Source organism: Rhinolophus sinicus, chromosome 3, assembly GCF_057876585.1.
Source record: "Rhinolophus sinicus isolate RSI-liver-muscle chromosome 3, RSI-T2T, whole genome shotgun sequence".
Lineage (NCBI taxonomy): Eukaryota > Metazoa > Chordata > Mammalia > Chiroptera > Rhinolophidae > Rhinolophus > Rhinolophus sinicus.
This window is the reverse complement of record NC_142503.1, coordinates 186,834,608-186,850,469: the sequence shown is the minus strand read 5'-3', so window position 1 is coordinate 186,850,469 and position 15,862 is coordinate 186,834,608. Positions and strand designations below refer to the sequence as shown.

The 15,862-nt window shown below is 39.1% G+C and overlaps 1 protein-coding gene across 3 annotated transcripts in view; it reads right to left on the bottom strand.

Annotated features, from left to right (window-relative positions):
- FLRT2 (fibronectin leucine rich transmembrane protein 2) overlaps positions 1-15,862 on the bottom strand; it is a 100,704-nt gene that overhangs the window by 27,831 nt on the left and 57,011 nt on the right. The window lies entirely within an intron of this gene.

Genomic DNA, 15,862 nt, shown 5'->3' with positions numbered 1-15,862 from the left:
TACTCAGTCCATTCCACCCAGGCCAACGTGCACATAGCTGCCACCAGAGGGAGGCAACACAGCTAAAAAATGGCCCCCGTGAGAGAGAGAGGGAGAGATAGGGACAGAGAGGGAGAGAGAGGAGTCACATGAGAAGATAATTTTGACTGATTTTTCATCTTTGTCTCAGTTACTTGATGGTTGTCCAGAAAACAGTTCTAATCTTCAGTTGCAAATAAAATTTAAAAACTAAAATATGAGAGTGATGTGAGATTTGGGATGGTAAGCAGATTTCAAATATTGAGATTGATAAGTGGAGGACCATATGTTCGAAACCAGATCACATTACTCATCCTTCCTTAGCTACACCCTCACAATCAACTGCAGTGCAAGGACCCCAGTCCTCAGGAGAATCGTGGTGTGTCTAACAAAGTTCATCTTCTAAAATACTACGTGGAAATGGCAGGTCTGCTCTCAAAACACTCAAGTAACAGGGCAAGGAAGAAGACACATGACTGGGCAGCCACTTAATGTGATGTGGATTACCAATGGGGCTCTGTCTCCTCTAACACCTTTCTACCAGTTTCCTGACAATTAAAATTTTATAATGATAAACCAGTCCCTGTGGATAAAATGCTACCCTCTCTAGACAGGCCAATATTCTTGGCAGACATTCTAAATCACATGAAGTGTCTCAGACCATTTCCAAAAGCCAGTGTGGCTGAATGCCTACTGTGTGCCTGATACAGTGCAAGACCCTTGTGATGCAAGGTGAACAAGGCAAAGTCTCTATAGTTAGGAAGGTAGTTTGTTTAAAAACCAAGACAGAAAAAAAAACAATCAAATAAAAACTACAAACTGGAAGTTAGGAAAAAATAAGATTGTGAGTCATGTTATGAAGGACCTATCAAAGGGTCCTGGACAATATTGGGAGGCTGTGGATATGGGTTTGGATATGGTGGTCATGGATCTTGGAGAATGGGATTCCCATAGAATGAGGAATTATTACGGATGGGGGACCCAGGACAAGGGAGGGTACTGCATGGGAGGACAGAGGCTAACACAATAGGCTGTGTAATAGCAGACACAAACGTACAAGGGAAGAAGAGTCGGATTTCTTTCAAGAACTGAAAGACCAATGTGGCTGGAGACATTCTGTGAGGAATGGGGTGAGTGGAGGAGAACCAAGGTTTCGGATGGGCCTGGTCAAGCAAAGCCTTGTGGTTTTGGCAAGCCATTCTTATTCTTAGAGCAACAGAAAGCCTACGATCAATGGACCAGCGCAAGGAGGGTATGGTGAGAGGAAGTAAAGATCGAAAGGGATGACCTGAATCCATACAGCAGAAAGTTGAAAGAAGATTTTGGGGAGAGAAAATAATGATGACGGAGAACAGGACATTTTATCAAGAAAAGGAGCTTGGGAGGAAAAGCAAGGTCTGAGCTACTCCTGTCAGAATTTTCTCTTCAAGTGCCGTGTTTCAGAAAGCGTCCCAAATGCACCCCCCAACACACACACTTTTTTCCAGCTGTCGCAAATTCTCTTTAGAAATAGATGATGTGTGAATAATAAACAAATGAAAGAAACACAGTTTTTAGTAAACAAGAACTTTGATGACAAAGTGAGATACCCATGGTAGGTAAAGATAGCCATGTAATTAATTAGAAGGGTCTCACCCCTTCTGTGAGCATGGACTCCTGCCACCCTGCTTAGCATAATGTCCCTTCCATTGGGAAAGGCGGAGACCACCTGCTGTTCCCTAGCAAGTAAATTGGACTCTACCTATAAATTATTCTATGTGGTGAAGAAAAGCATTGGCTTTTTCTTTTGTCTTTTTTCTTTCTTTTTTTTTTTTTTCTGAAGCTATAAGCACAGGCTGGCAAACAACCATAGATAATTTGAAAAAGCAGCTTTCAGTGACCCTAGTGACAAAAACATTGCTAGTGCAGTCCAGGGATTGATGGGTCTGCATCATTCATGAGTGGCTGTGCTGTGTCCCCTGAGCACAGGGATGGGGGCTGCTGTCCAGGCTGTAGCAGGTGAGGGTGGGCCCCCCTCGAGGGGTGCAGGAGCTCGTGCAGTCTCTGCTTCTGTCTGAAACCCGCTCACATGCTTTAAGACTAAAGTCTCCTCACAAGCAGTGAAATGGTCTTTTAGGGAAACTCATGGGGTATGGAAACTGTGGGTATTTAGGGTCAAGACTTAATGAAGTGAATTCCCACGTGAAACAGCTGCCTCCCTTAGCTACCTTTGGGTGTCGCTAAGCCCTGACCCCAGTGTTTTCTCACAATGTTCTGTCCCTCTGATTCTCTTGCTCACTCTTCATGGAAGTTAGAGAATGGGGGGAAAAAATCTCAAAACTCATGGGAGTTCCTGAAGGAGCTAAAACCAACCACAGTACCACCCTCAGACCTGCAACCCACACCCTCCCTTCAGGGCAAGGTGTGCACAGGGTCAAGGGGCATGACTATCGAAGCCTGGATGGCCCCTTCTCCCAGGGCCTGTGTGGGCTTCTCCACTGGGTCTGTCCTCCTGTGGTTCTGACACCTTTAGGCCCATTTATCTGGGGACGGGAGAGTGCAGATCAGGTGTGTGTGGTGCAAGGCCCTAAACTTAGGATTCAGGAAGGAACCCCTGTGGGAAGAGAAGAGGCTGGGAACTAGTTCTCTCTGTACTGCCACTTTCCACGCAGATCTTGGTAGAGTCGGAGAACTCTAAAGTCAAAGCTACCTGGCCTTCCAGGACATTCTGGAAAGCAGATCAGTTATAGGCTAACTGTGCACACTTTTAAAATAATTTGTTAATAAGATTTAAAACTTTTGAAACATTAGAGCTATGGTGGGCCTTGTCAGGTCTGCTAATGGCAGTGACTCTTCACCTGATGAGTTACTGAATAAATAGAAACATCACCATGAAATTTTATCTCCTAAGCATATCTTCAGGGTGAAAGAAATACAAAAATTTTAAGAAACTTATTAATAACACAAGTATTGGTAGAATTGCTAATTTAAGAAACAGAGAAAAAAAATCATTCATTCATTCATTGTTGAATGCCCACTACATCACAGGTGGTGGGTTTTTATAGACTGAACTGTGCCCCCCAAAACTTATCTGTTGAAACCCTAGTCCCCAGTACCTTAGAATGTGACCCTATGTGAAGATGGGGTCTCTACTGTCAAGTTAAAATGAGGTCATTAGGGTAGGCCCTAATCCAATATGACTGGTGTCCTTCTAAAACTACAGAAATACACTCACTTCAGTAGTTCATCATAGAATGCAAAATAAAGATATGCCACAACTAAATGTAAGACAAAGTGATTAAGAAGCAGCTCACTTCCATCCAACTCGCGTAGCAGGACTACAAAGCAGACTTGTTTGTAAACTGAAGGAAAGACTTCCTTCTGAATGCCTACTTGGAACCTAAGCTCAGCTTCCAGACCTCCCAAAAGTATTTCTTATTCTTGGGGCTGAAAACCTTCCATCCCCAGGTAAGGTGGTCAAACCTCCAGTGTTTCAAGAATCCATCTACCCCTTACTTTTCAGGCCAATGAATAATGACTTCACACTTTCAATGACAATCCACTAACAAAAAATGAAAACTGGTAGGTGGTTATTAAGAAAAATATTAATAAGAACAAAAGCATTAATAAGAACAACTTTTCAGACTCTAAAAATCACTGATGTGCTTCAATTTTTTACAGAGTCCTCCACTTCAGTAACTCCCAAATCTATGCATCTGTCTCAGAGGGAAGCATCCATGGGAGAAGGGGGCAGACTCCCAGGTAAAAGCTTGCTCAACCCATATTATAATGAGTCAAGCCCACTCTAGCTAACATAGCCTCCTGATGTCTTGGGTTGGGGAGAACACTACCACCTGAAATACAATAGACTGTGCATTCTCAGTGAGGGCGTAGCATCCCCAGGGGGATAAAAATCAGGACTTGGGGAAAGGAGGAGAACATCTTAGATATGATGAGAGTTGACAGCCCTCCAAGTGGCCACAGTACATAAAGAGATACGCAGTACTATTTATGGTATTAAAATGTCATAAGTGAAGGGGATCTTTGGGTAATAAAAAACAACCTCTTTAGAAGGGGGCAATGAGGAAAAGAAGTTTGAGAGACACTGCAATAGCCTACCAAGCATAGTAGTGAGGAAAATAGCTAACATGTGCTGAGTTCTGTGTGACATTGTGAAACGCACAATGTCACATGTTTGAGATTTGCCAACTCATTTCATTCTCATGGCAGCCTTAAGAGATAGGTATTATTATTATTATCATTATTATATTACCATTTTAGTGTTGTAGAAACTGAATCATAAAGTGTTTAAGTCATTTTCTCAAGATTACACAGCTTATATATATAGCAGCTGGCATATATATGCAGCAGTAAGGTCCTTATCAATACTCCACCTGATCAATATATCAGAAAGTACTGTGCTCTAGCAGCTACTCAGGGTTTCTTCTAGCACCTTCACACATGTTCTTGACTGTTGAATTCTATGCCTACCCAAAGCTCCAAACCATATTATGCCAGTTATACCTTTATACTGTAATTATATCATAAGAACAAATATTTTGCCAAGTAATAAAATTAGAGTACAAAAAGGGAGTAATTCATATGGAAAACCTAGTTGAATGGTTTAGAAAAACATTGATGGCAAGTCAGTTAAATTTGCTGGCAAATTGGGTGGGAAATGGATAGGACAGCATCTTAAAAATCTATTAGGACTCTACATGCAAATTACTCTCCAAGTGTTGAAATGTTTTCATTCTAACATAAGAAAGTGAATGGGAATCAGAATTTGGTGGAGAAAAGAAAATCAATTCAATCATTGGTTCCCAAAGCAGACGAAAACCTGGGCACATTCAAAAGCTTGGCAAATTCATATCCACTTAAAATTGTGTGTGTGTATAAGTTATTATCAAATATTTTTAGGATTTCTTAATTTGTCTGAAATAACTTCCCAATTATGTGTGATTGATATTAGATAATGTGTACACAATGCAAATTTTCAAACGTGTATCACGGTTGTATCAGCCTTAAAACCTGGAAACCCTGTAACTTATTATTGAGGCCAAAACCCAAGCTAAAGTGATACGCACATCCAATCGTGAGAGCTACCATTACCGAAATAAATAATACTCCGTATTTCTGAGTTCTCAAAAGCAAAATGCACCTGAGAGCAAAACCAAACACTGGACTCCGGAAACTCTTTCTTGACAAGAGAGAAAGAGACACAGAAAGAGATAGAGATGATATACAGAAAAAGGGAGAGAAAGAGAGAAGGAGATAGAGAAAAAAGGGAGGAGAGAAAGGGAGGGAGGGAGGGAAAGATGTGTAGGTTTAATAGAATCCCATGGAAATGCCTGGGATGATATTAAAGGAAAAGATGAAAAAATATAGTTGAAGTATTTTAGACTCCGGCATTTCTGACTATCTGAATATTTATTTATCAGGTGCACTACAGTTCAGCCCCAAATATGGATTCTTAGTAGTGTCTTCTTTGTGACCTGTGATGATTCTGAACCCTCCCTGTAAAAGAACCACGTCTTTGCTAACCAGCACTGGCAGCAGAGGAGGCTGGGAAGGCCATTGCAGGGTCTTGTCTTCACATTTTCTTTCCTAATCCCCACATTCCATCACTCCATGCAAACACAGCAGGAAAGACTAATTTCTTCCCATTTTCTAAGCTCTCTTTGAAGACATTTCTCTAGCACTGCTCTGATCTGAAGCTATTTAGAGCAATTTAGTTTATCTGCACCCTGTTATTCCCTCTACCATTAGTCCAATTTCAAAAACAGTAAGAACAACAACAAAAAAAAGTCTTCTCAGTTTTAAAAACAATCCTTTGTCTTTTTTATCTTGCTTCTAATGTTTTTGTTGTGTGTTTTTTTCTCCCTTTTTAGTGCAGTTTTTCAGCTATCTCTCAACTTCTTCACCCACAGCAATTTGTGCAAACAAATGCTGCCCACAGCCATCATTAATCCTTAAAATGTGACCTACTGTGAATAATAATGTTCAAAGACTTGGGCTTCTTTGTGAGAGATCAAAAAAAGTCAAAGATATAACTGAGTTCTTGAAAAATTTACAATTTAGTTGGGTAAATAAAATACCCACATCAGAGATCACCAGGCAACAGATAAACATGTGGAAAACACACAAAACGAGGCATAATTAAAGGAGGACCTGGGTAAAAATTTGGAAACATCTCACTCCTGAAAGGTCTACTAATACAGGCATATCACTTAACATACCTGAGCATCATATCACGCCTCTTTATGGAAGGAGACGGATTCAATTATACCTAAGCTCCTTTCCAATTTTAAATAAGTGATAATTTTCCAACCCACCCCAACCCCAGCCCCCCAAACAACAAAAAACTCCACAAGAAATGTTTTTTTTAAACTAATAAGATGAGGTGGGATTAATTTAGAAAGGGTAGCATTTGAAGTTCTTGAGTTCATAGAAATATATTAAAGAAAGTAATACATGCCGGCTTCACCAAACGCAGTACGTTTTCGCACGTCAAAATGGTGCCATCAAGATAGAATGAAAAGCCATTCATTTTATTACCCAGAAAGCCACACAATTTTAACCTGTGAAGTTTTCTCTTTGCTTAACCCAGGTCTCAGTTACAGACTAAGATCCAACAAAAAAGAACAGAGAGGAAAAAATAAAGATGGAACCCCTTCATCTTCACTGAGAAGTTATTTGTCTGTCCTTATCTTGTCCTCAGCAGAGAGCGTCACTCATCAATGAACAGTTAAGACAGGGTCATTCTTTATATGTTGTTTTGAGCTTATCAGTCAATTCCATCATCCTAGAAACCATTATGACACAAGTCGTTTTTTCCTTCTTTAACAATGAATGCCCCAAACCTCAACTTTCCTCTTCTCTGTAGACACAAGGGAAGGGGCCTCTACCTGCTGTTCTCTGGCATTTATATCATTGAACAACTGAAGCAGTTACCAAGTAAGCACTTACTAAGTGACGGGCTCCGTAGCAACTGATTTTAGGAAGTTCAGAAATACATCAGTTCAAGTCCTTGCCTTCATGTTCCTTAGGAGAAAGGAAGACAAGGAAGATGGGGAGATAAACAACTGAAGGCAGAAGGTCATAAATAGAGGTATCTACAAAATTATACCGAGGCAGAAAAGAAGGAATATTTGGAGAGATCTGAAAGATTTGAAAAGAAAGTGGCACTTGAGTTATAAAGAAGAAAATTACATCAAGACCTCTCCCAACCCCTCAAAATAAACCCAAGAATAGAGATGATCATTAATCTGGGGTGATGGCAGATTTTCTCTGCAATATGTCTTCCAAATGGTTATTAGTTTTATTTTATACAAGAATGAAGAGTCCCCACGCAGAATTCTCATGCATCAAAGGATACACCACCCACTTATGATCTTCTAGCAACTTGGTTCCTAATAAATAAATTGCCAGATTCATTCAGCTACCAGGAAAATAGGTCACTGGAGTGGGAAAAAAGGTTCCCAAAACCAAATTACACCTGCCTTTTCCATTTCGTACTTCATAATAAGAGAACATTTGCCAATTCATTGTTTTCTGTACTGAATGTAGAGCCCCCTTTAAGCGACTCTCGCTCTGGAAACTCTAACTTGGCTTTGAGCAAACCCTGACTAAGACAAAGAGAGCACAGGATGTAATCAATCCTGATTTCTCCAATTTGTCCTCCAAGGCTACAGAGTGCTTTAATGACATCAGAAGTGCCATCTCGCCTTCCAATGGAGAAGCTGGGTAGGGAGAGGAGCCAGGAGCAGAGCAGGAATGATTCTGCAATAGTAACTCCAAATCGGAGCACAGGGAATAGGTTGTTTCAGCAAGAAGCTAACACTGAGAAACTGAAATAAATGCATCATCGCCGGAAAAGATAGTTGTGGTAGGATGGAGCAAAAATAAATAAATAAATAAACCCTCAAGGTAGAAACAAGGTAGTTATATATGTATTTTCGTGTATATACATATACATGACATTTTTATACGTAATTACAGGATAATGTGTGTTTTAAATATATATATGTATATGTATACATATATACACACACACACTATATATATGTAAAATACACACACACACACACAAATACATTTATATCTACAAAACACATTTCACTACCCTTTACTATCAACTAAGTATGTAATGACAAATTTTAGATGTTATTTTTAAAAAGTGTCTATTGTGAAAAGGACCTTTACTCCACACTGACCAAGAAGCGTTGTTTGTCATAGTCAATGAACCCTTCTACCTGACCTCCAGGAGCAAACACTTGTATAACTTGGTGTTCAAAACATTCCATGGTGGACTCAGGGACAAATCTCCCATTTCTGAGTACTGTATGCTGGATATAGGGCAATCCTTCTGCTGGTTCTGTTTTTTAGCCATCCACCTCTCTGTGGCTTTACCAATAATAACAGTAATTATTAAAGACCTAATATTTGCATAGAATTTACAAAGTATTCACCTATACATCTCAACGAGGCAAGTCTTATCATTGGTCCCATTTTCTAAGTGACAAAACTGACGCTCAAGCAGTTCCACAGATTTGCTCAAGCTTACCTAGGCAGTGGGTAGCAGAGCTGGGGTTTAAGTCCAAGTGTTCTGATTCCAGGGGTTGTGCTCCTTCCTTTGGGGTGATAAGTTTTTTAGGGCTTTTCTTCCCAGGCCACTAATCCACTGCAGCTTGCCACTCACCAGCGGCTAGGACGGCCTGCTGTCTTCTGTTATCCAGAGGCCAGCCGTCTCTTTGGGGAGCTGGTGATGTGGGGCATAATTTTAGTCCTGGCAGCCTGGCTGTGCTCCAAGACCTCTTTATTAGGATCACACTGCGTCATTTAAAGTTCAAAGGGGCTTGTAAACAATGCTGACAAAATGGCTCAACAATGGTCTATGAGTTCACGGCCATTCAAGTCGGCCCTGATGTGTCGGAACTGCCAGTTTACTGCCTACCCTGGGCCACTTGCTGTCAGTTGGTCTCTTTCGCATTTCGCTTCCCTTCAATCTCATCCTACAATCACTTCAGCACTTCAGCCTCTATCTCTGCATCCTCAGAACCTTCACCCCTGCCTGGCCTTCAGCTGAAACTTCTTCTTTATGAAGTTAACCTTGTCTTTATGAAGTTAACTAGGAGACATATAGCTTCCATTTGATTCCATGGTTTTTAATATATAAAATGGCGGCAACATCTATCTTTGTGGAGTGATAAGACTAAATTAGTCCTTCAACAAACATCTACGAAGCACCTGGAGTGGATAAGGTGTGCAGCATGTGTGTAAGTCAAGGACGTGACCCCAAACTTGGTCTCCCCTGATAGCAAAGATGATCAGGTCCTCTTTGGCAGCACAGAGTCTACCAAGCTCCCACTCCATCTCTCTCCTTGCATTCATGTAAATGACATTATTTCTATGTCTTACTCTCTGGCTCCTTATAATCCATCTTACACTATTCCGAAATATTTTTGAAACTTCTCTCTAAAAAGTCCACACTATGATTTCAAAAATCCAAAATTCAATGGTCTCTTTCAACCTTCCTTCATGCTGACCTCTCTATAGGACTGATACTCTGGACCCCTTTTCCTTTCCCTAAACTCTCCCCTCCATCAGTTTCTCTGATATCCTGCCAGTCTTCCTCTTACTTTTCTGACCATATCTGTTTTCTTCCCAACCCCTAACCACGGACAGTCCTCACAGTTCTATCCTCATGCACCTTCTCTTCCATACGTGATGAAATGCTGCTGCTTTAATCTTACAAAGCTGGATCCCAAACCTTCAAACCAGTGCCAACATCTGATCAGAAATTCAGTCCTGTGTTTCCATAACTGTGGGTATTAACAGCCACACATCCATCTGGAACTTCAAACCAAATTTCTCAGGCCCTTCTGACTTCTCCATTTTAACCAGTGGCACTGACATCCTCTCAGTCACTCCCAGTAAAGGAGTTACCACTTCTCTTATGTCCTCCTAACCTACCACCCAAATGAGTCATTAGTGACGTCAATTCTTTCTTCACAACTCCCTGTCCATATATTTACTGCTTCCCCCATAAATAAGCTAACATGCATTCGCCCCATACCTCATTGTCTCTCTTGTCTAATCACCCCGAACTACTTGTGGATAAACATCCTGGAAGTATCTTTGTATGGCCCTACTCAAAATTTTATTTGTCCTGCCTGTGAGGATAATGCCATTTAAACTTTTCTATTGCTGGATGCAGCCTATCTTTGTATTTGGGTCCTGGATTTAAATCTCAGATTTGCCACTTCCTAGCTGTGTGACCTTGAGGAAGTTACTTAATCTTCCTGTGACCTGGCTTCCTCATTTGTAAAATATAAATTCATTTGTTAACTCACTGACGAAAGGATGAATGAATGAATGATTAAACTAAATGCCTAAGGTGCTATATAAGAAAGAGACAATGAATTTGTTGTGCTTGGTATTTTAAACCTACTTGATAAGTCTTCAACTTTAATTATTTAACTTTGTTAGTCCAAAGTGGTACATAGAAGGGGGAAATATAGAAGCTTCACAATTAGAGAAAACAGTGTTCAATTCCTGAATATTCTAATGAATAGCCATATGACATTGCTAAAGTCATTCAACTTCACTGAGTCGAGGTTTTCTCTTCGTAAATAGGGATAATGATACCTACTTTAGAGGGTTACTTTAAAAATTGGGAGTAGCAGCATGTTGTATCTATGGTAGCCATTGGGCCACCAACCCAATGGTATTTATTAAGATATTCTTAAGAATGATCTGGGAAGGTAGCGGCCAGAACACAGCCAACTGTGACATTATTTTTAGCTCATTGGGTCAAAAGTGTTTCATGGGGCCAAAAGCTATTTGCATTTGTCAACTGAATTTAAAACAAATGAATAAAAAAATTCCTGTTATTTCATCCTAATGCATAGCTGCACAAAATATGCTATATATGATTAAATCAACTACTCAACACTACTCTTTAAAGAGAGGCTGTCTCAATAGTAGAAAGCAGTAAATCCATGGATTTCAGAGACCTGAGTCTTGGTCTGAGTTTTGTCACTAACTAAATGTGTGGCCTTGGGGAAAGTAATTTCATTTCTCAGGTTTGAGTATTAAAACCATAATGGGAAGATGGTTTTTATAATGCCTAAGGTCTCTTTCAACATGAAAACCCCCCGAGTTCCAAGAATGGAGTGCCACCCATTGGATCCAATTGAGAAGTGGCTGAAGATTTTAAGAACTTCTCAGAGCATCTGAATGTTAAAGTTATTTAACTTCCCTGAGTCATAAGAAGCCAGCCAAGCCTTACGATGAACAGAGTAGAAACAAAGTGTTGAGAAGATGACAGAGAAGACTTGGTTTCCTGCATCTGCTTCCAGTATCTGGTTTATAGTAGCTTTCACTTGTACATTGCAAACCAAAACCATTTGAAAATCTAAGGAAGTTTAGAATTCCAGCATAATGCTTTTACTCAATTAAAAAACAAAACAAAAAACAAACAAACAAAACACCTGTTTAATTCCAAGATGAATAAATGTAGTCAGACTTGTGTACACAGTTCATCAATGGCAGACTTGTGTCCATTTTCTCTGCCATTGATGAACTGTGGACAAATATTAAGCAAATCACTTAACTTCTTTAATCCAAAAATTCCTTACAACACGGTTGTAAAGGTTAAATGAGGGCACTCATGCAAAAACTTCACTTAGTAAATGACCTGAATGGAGTGAAAAATGGTGATCATTATTTTCATCATTAGACTTAGGTTGTGTCTATTTGAAGTAACTAGATTAACCATTTTGAGTGAAACAACTGAAATGAAATAGTGATGAGTGTAGACAAGCCATTAAAGAGTTTAAAACTGAGGAGATCAAGGATTTATTTCCCAACTACAGACAATTATGTTTATAACTGTAAATAAGTTAATTTTGCTGGTGTAAAAAAATACCAAGAAAGCATATTGTCTCTACAGTCCCACTCGGCGGTAACATCCTCTCCGTCAGTATATAATTTTAAGGCACACATCTTACTATATAGCTCACCAAGGCCTTTACGTTTCTGCACAGGCAGAGATGACGGAACTGTAGAGAAGCATGGAGTCTCTGTCAACAGACCAGACTTCTCACACGTTTTTTAAACCTTCTGAATATCTTTAAGTCAACTGTACTTTGTTATTTCTGGTATTAAGCTTTTAACTATGAAAATAGTGCAGCTTAAGAAAAAATAACCTCAGAGAGTTTGGTCGTTTAGCTGGGAATGGCAGCCAGCAAAATCTAATAAAATAAATAAAAAAGACAAACTTATAATGGCACCTCTGTGATGTCTTTTACCGTAAAGAAATCAAGTATCTCCTAATTGCTCATCCCATTTACTCACATATTACTCTCGGTTAATAACAGACCATGTAGTGAGTAATTTGTATAAATGTAGTTCATGCCTAAATAGCTAATATTTCTCTTCATTTTTCTTTCATGCCTTGACACATCTTCTCTCATTTTCCAGCTCCTTGAACTACATATTTCCTTATTATATTTTAATTGACTTTTCATATTAAATTTTGCTTGAAAGGATGATTTGAGTTTAAAAGCACCAAAGTAGTCATACCTTCTGAGCAAAGTCTTATGTCATGTTTAATTTGATCCAAATTTTGATAGCAAACTCTGGCTTTCTTCTTTATTTCTTCCTATCAACACAATACAATCTAATAAAGGCATAGCTAAAAATAATAGAGAGAAGAAATAGTCTCTGTCATTCAAACACTCTGATTTCACCTTGACTTTCTCTATCATGAAACTCTATCATTTTTAAATGTTTGCTTGCTTTCTTAGAATCAAATCGTTAAAAGCCATATGCTATTTCCAAGCTCTGCATTCTCATTACCATTTAAAGTGTGCTTAAAATCAATTGAAAGTCAACACATCACATAACAAGGCACAGCTAGCATGTTCTGATCTGTGCAGTTGCATGGTAACTGCTCTCCTGTGAAACATCTGAATTCTCCCAGGTACCATGGTGATAGGCAGAAAGAATTTAAACAGTGAAAATATTAAAAAAAAAAAAAAAGAAAAAACACAAAAAAAAAACAGACGGAAGAAAGAAGGAAAAAAAAAAGAAAAAAGATAAAAAGGCCTTTCAAAAGATGATGGGTTCAGTTACTTTAGAATTTCTAAATCTGAAATTATTTTATCTTCTTGCACATTGGACAAATCCAGAAAACAAATTCTCACACTGAAGTCCTTTTTCCACATTGAAAAAGAGCAAGTTACTTCAAAAAAAGCCTGCCTTATGTTCGTGTCAATCTCTAGCTTAGTCAATGATTCTACAAGGTACAATCATGACAAACAGCAAACAAAGGTGCTAGAGCTTCTCAAAAAAGAAAATCTACATGGAAAGCATGTGTCCAACTATTTTAATATTTACCAAAAGGCGTGATTCATTTAAGTTTATGTTTCTTGTGAATATGAGGGCTAATGGTTACTTAATGGACCGCCACCTAAACCCAGGAGAGCAGGTTCTCTGTCATTCTCCAGATCTGGGAGAGAAGATAACGTGTGAAAACAAACCATTATAAAGTTCAGCGGAGCCTTGTTTCCTGCCCCCCCCCCCCGGGTGAGATGTGGCCTCCCGGTCCGGTGCTGGGAGGGAGACTGTTTGTTGGACACCAGGATTTTAAAAGTCCCTTCCTGAATAGTCAAAAATGAACTGTAATTTCCTGAGAGATGCAGCCATAATCCTGTCCAAAGATGAATGAAAACAAGCCCAATCCCAAATGCAGAAATCTCGAAGACCTCCAAACCTGCCCCAGGGACTTGTGCAGTTTGACTCTGAGACAAAGCAAGCAAGGAACATGCTCACCTCTTGCTAGTCAATTGAACGATTCTAATTCTTCCTCATGGTACCAAGAAAATATGTACATGAAGACAGGAAAATACAGCAAATCACAAATGGCCTAAGTTTCTCACTGGGCCTGTTATTTCATACGGAGAACTTATTCCCCTACAGAAATAGCTATGCAGTTCACTTCCAGGCTCTTCTATATTAGAACTTTAAAAAAGTTCTGAATATCAATCCTACTGATGTCCTTTGAACATGGTAGATACTTATACCTTGGATAAAACCAGGACATTAATTCCTAAGCCCTTTCCATATATCAAAAGGATCAAAAGGTTCTTCTAGAACTTTGAAAGGAATCCATGACTTCTCATAGCTATGTGCATATATACACATACGTAATAAATAAGCATAAATATATATTCAAAATGTGTGCCTACACATTTCTTTACATTGTATCACTAACCCTCACAAAATATGTGTAAGTCATTAATGCTGACCCATTATTGAGATTTAAGAAAAAGTAAATCTAAATTTAAGAAAAGTGAAATAATTTGCTCAAATTCACACAGATTATAAACATCAGCTCTTGAGCCTAGGATTATGTGATTCTCAAGACCCAGAGTCGTTCTGACATATCACACACTTCTATTAGCTAATTATTGTGGGTGTTTATAGAACTATTAAGAAAAATTTAGTTCTTATAAGGATTACATCAAAACTGAACGGAGAAGGACTTAGGATCAACTAAAAATGGCTCAGATGGGGACAATTCCAAAGGCTCAACTTCGTTCGGAGCTGAGGAAGAAAATTGTCAAATGTTTATTGAGCATCTACTGAAGGAAGAGGGATTTAGGATGTGTGGTGAAGGGCCAAGTGGGTACCATTTTAAATAGGGCATTTGAGAGCAGACTTGCAGGATGGAGGGAGCTGGTACATGAATACCTGGGAGAAGCAGCTGGATGAAGCTCTGATCATGTACACACACATGCACACTCACAGGCACCACACACAACACAAATCCCCAGACCTGCCCCAATTTTAGTGATCAGAGCCTATATTTCTCCTCCCCTCCCTTCACTGAGGGCAAACTTGAAATACAAATAAGACTTGGACAAGATTCCTGCATCCATCTTCAGTCACTCCATCACCACCTGCCTTTCCAACCTCCTGTTCAAGTGCCATATCCTTTTACAGACTTGTAACTTTCCTTAGGGTCAAACCTCTGCGTCTTGTGTCTGTGGAATTTCTTTTGTTTTTACTCTGCTGTCCCTTCCTTGAGTCAGATGGTTTGTTCCATCTGTCCTCCCCTTTCTGCAGACGCCTTTCCCGGGCCTATTCTTATTCTCAGTTAGAAGTTAATATCATCCTATTTTAACAGCTCATTAATATTAGGAGACCCTGTCTAATCAAGATAAATTATTGTAAACTGTATTCTTATCTACAGAAAAGCCCTGGGGATCCTAAAGAAGGAAGCCATGCTGATGGGGAACAGACAGTGGGCCTGGTGTTTGGGACAGAACATACAGCCCCATGTGTTTCCTCCCACCAGCCCATACTTCATGCTCTCAACCAACGGAAGATGCTCATCTTGGTCATGTCAAGACAAGAGCTTAATCTATTTTTCACATGACTGCTGAATTACCAGGGTGTACCAACTGCAAGTTGAATTTTTCTAGGTAAACTGGATTGAGGAGCTTAAATCTAGAGTCAGTTCATTAAAATATTCAGAAGACCACAATTTGAGCAGACTTCAAGTCTCATTATTGTTGAAAATATAAATTTTAGCTTATGTAAATTATTTTACGTAAAAACATATTTGTGGTCAGTGTCAACAGTTTCATTACTTCTTTGCTTAGTATTATTTAATAATAATGTATAAATATTATATACTTAATATGAAACAATATTGTTTTTAGATAAATTTAGGAACACATTAAAAACAGATACTTGTGACCTGAATATTCTAAATAAGCAGAAAAATTATGGGATCCACAGTATGTAAGATGAACAGGAATTTTTAAAATGTTATTTTAAAAAATCAGATGCA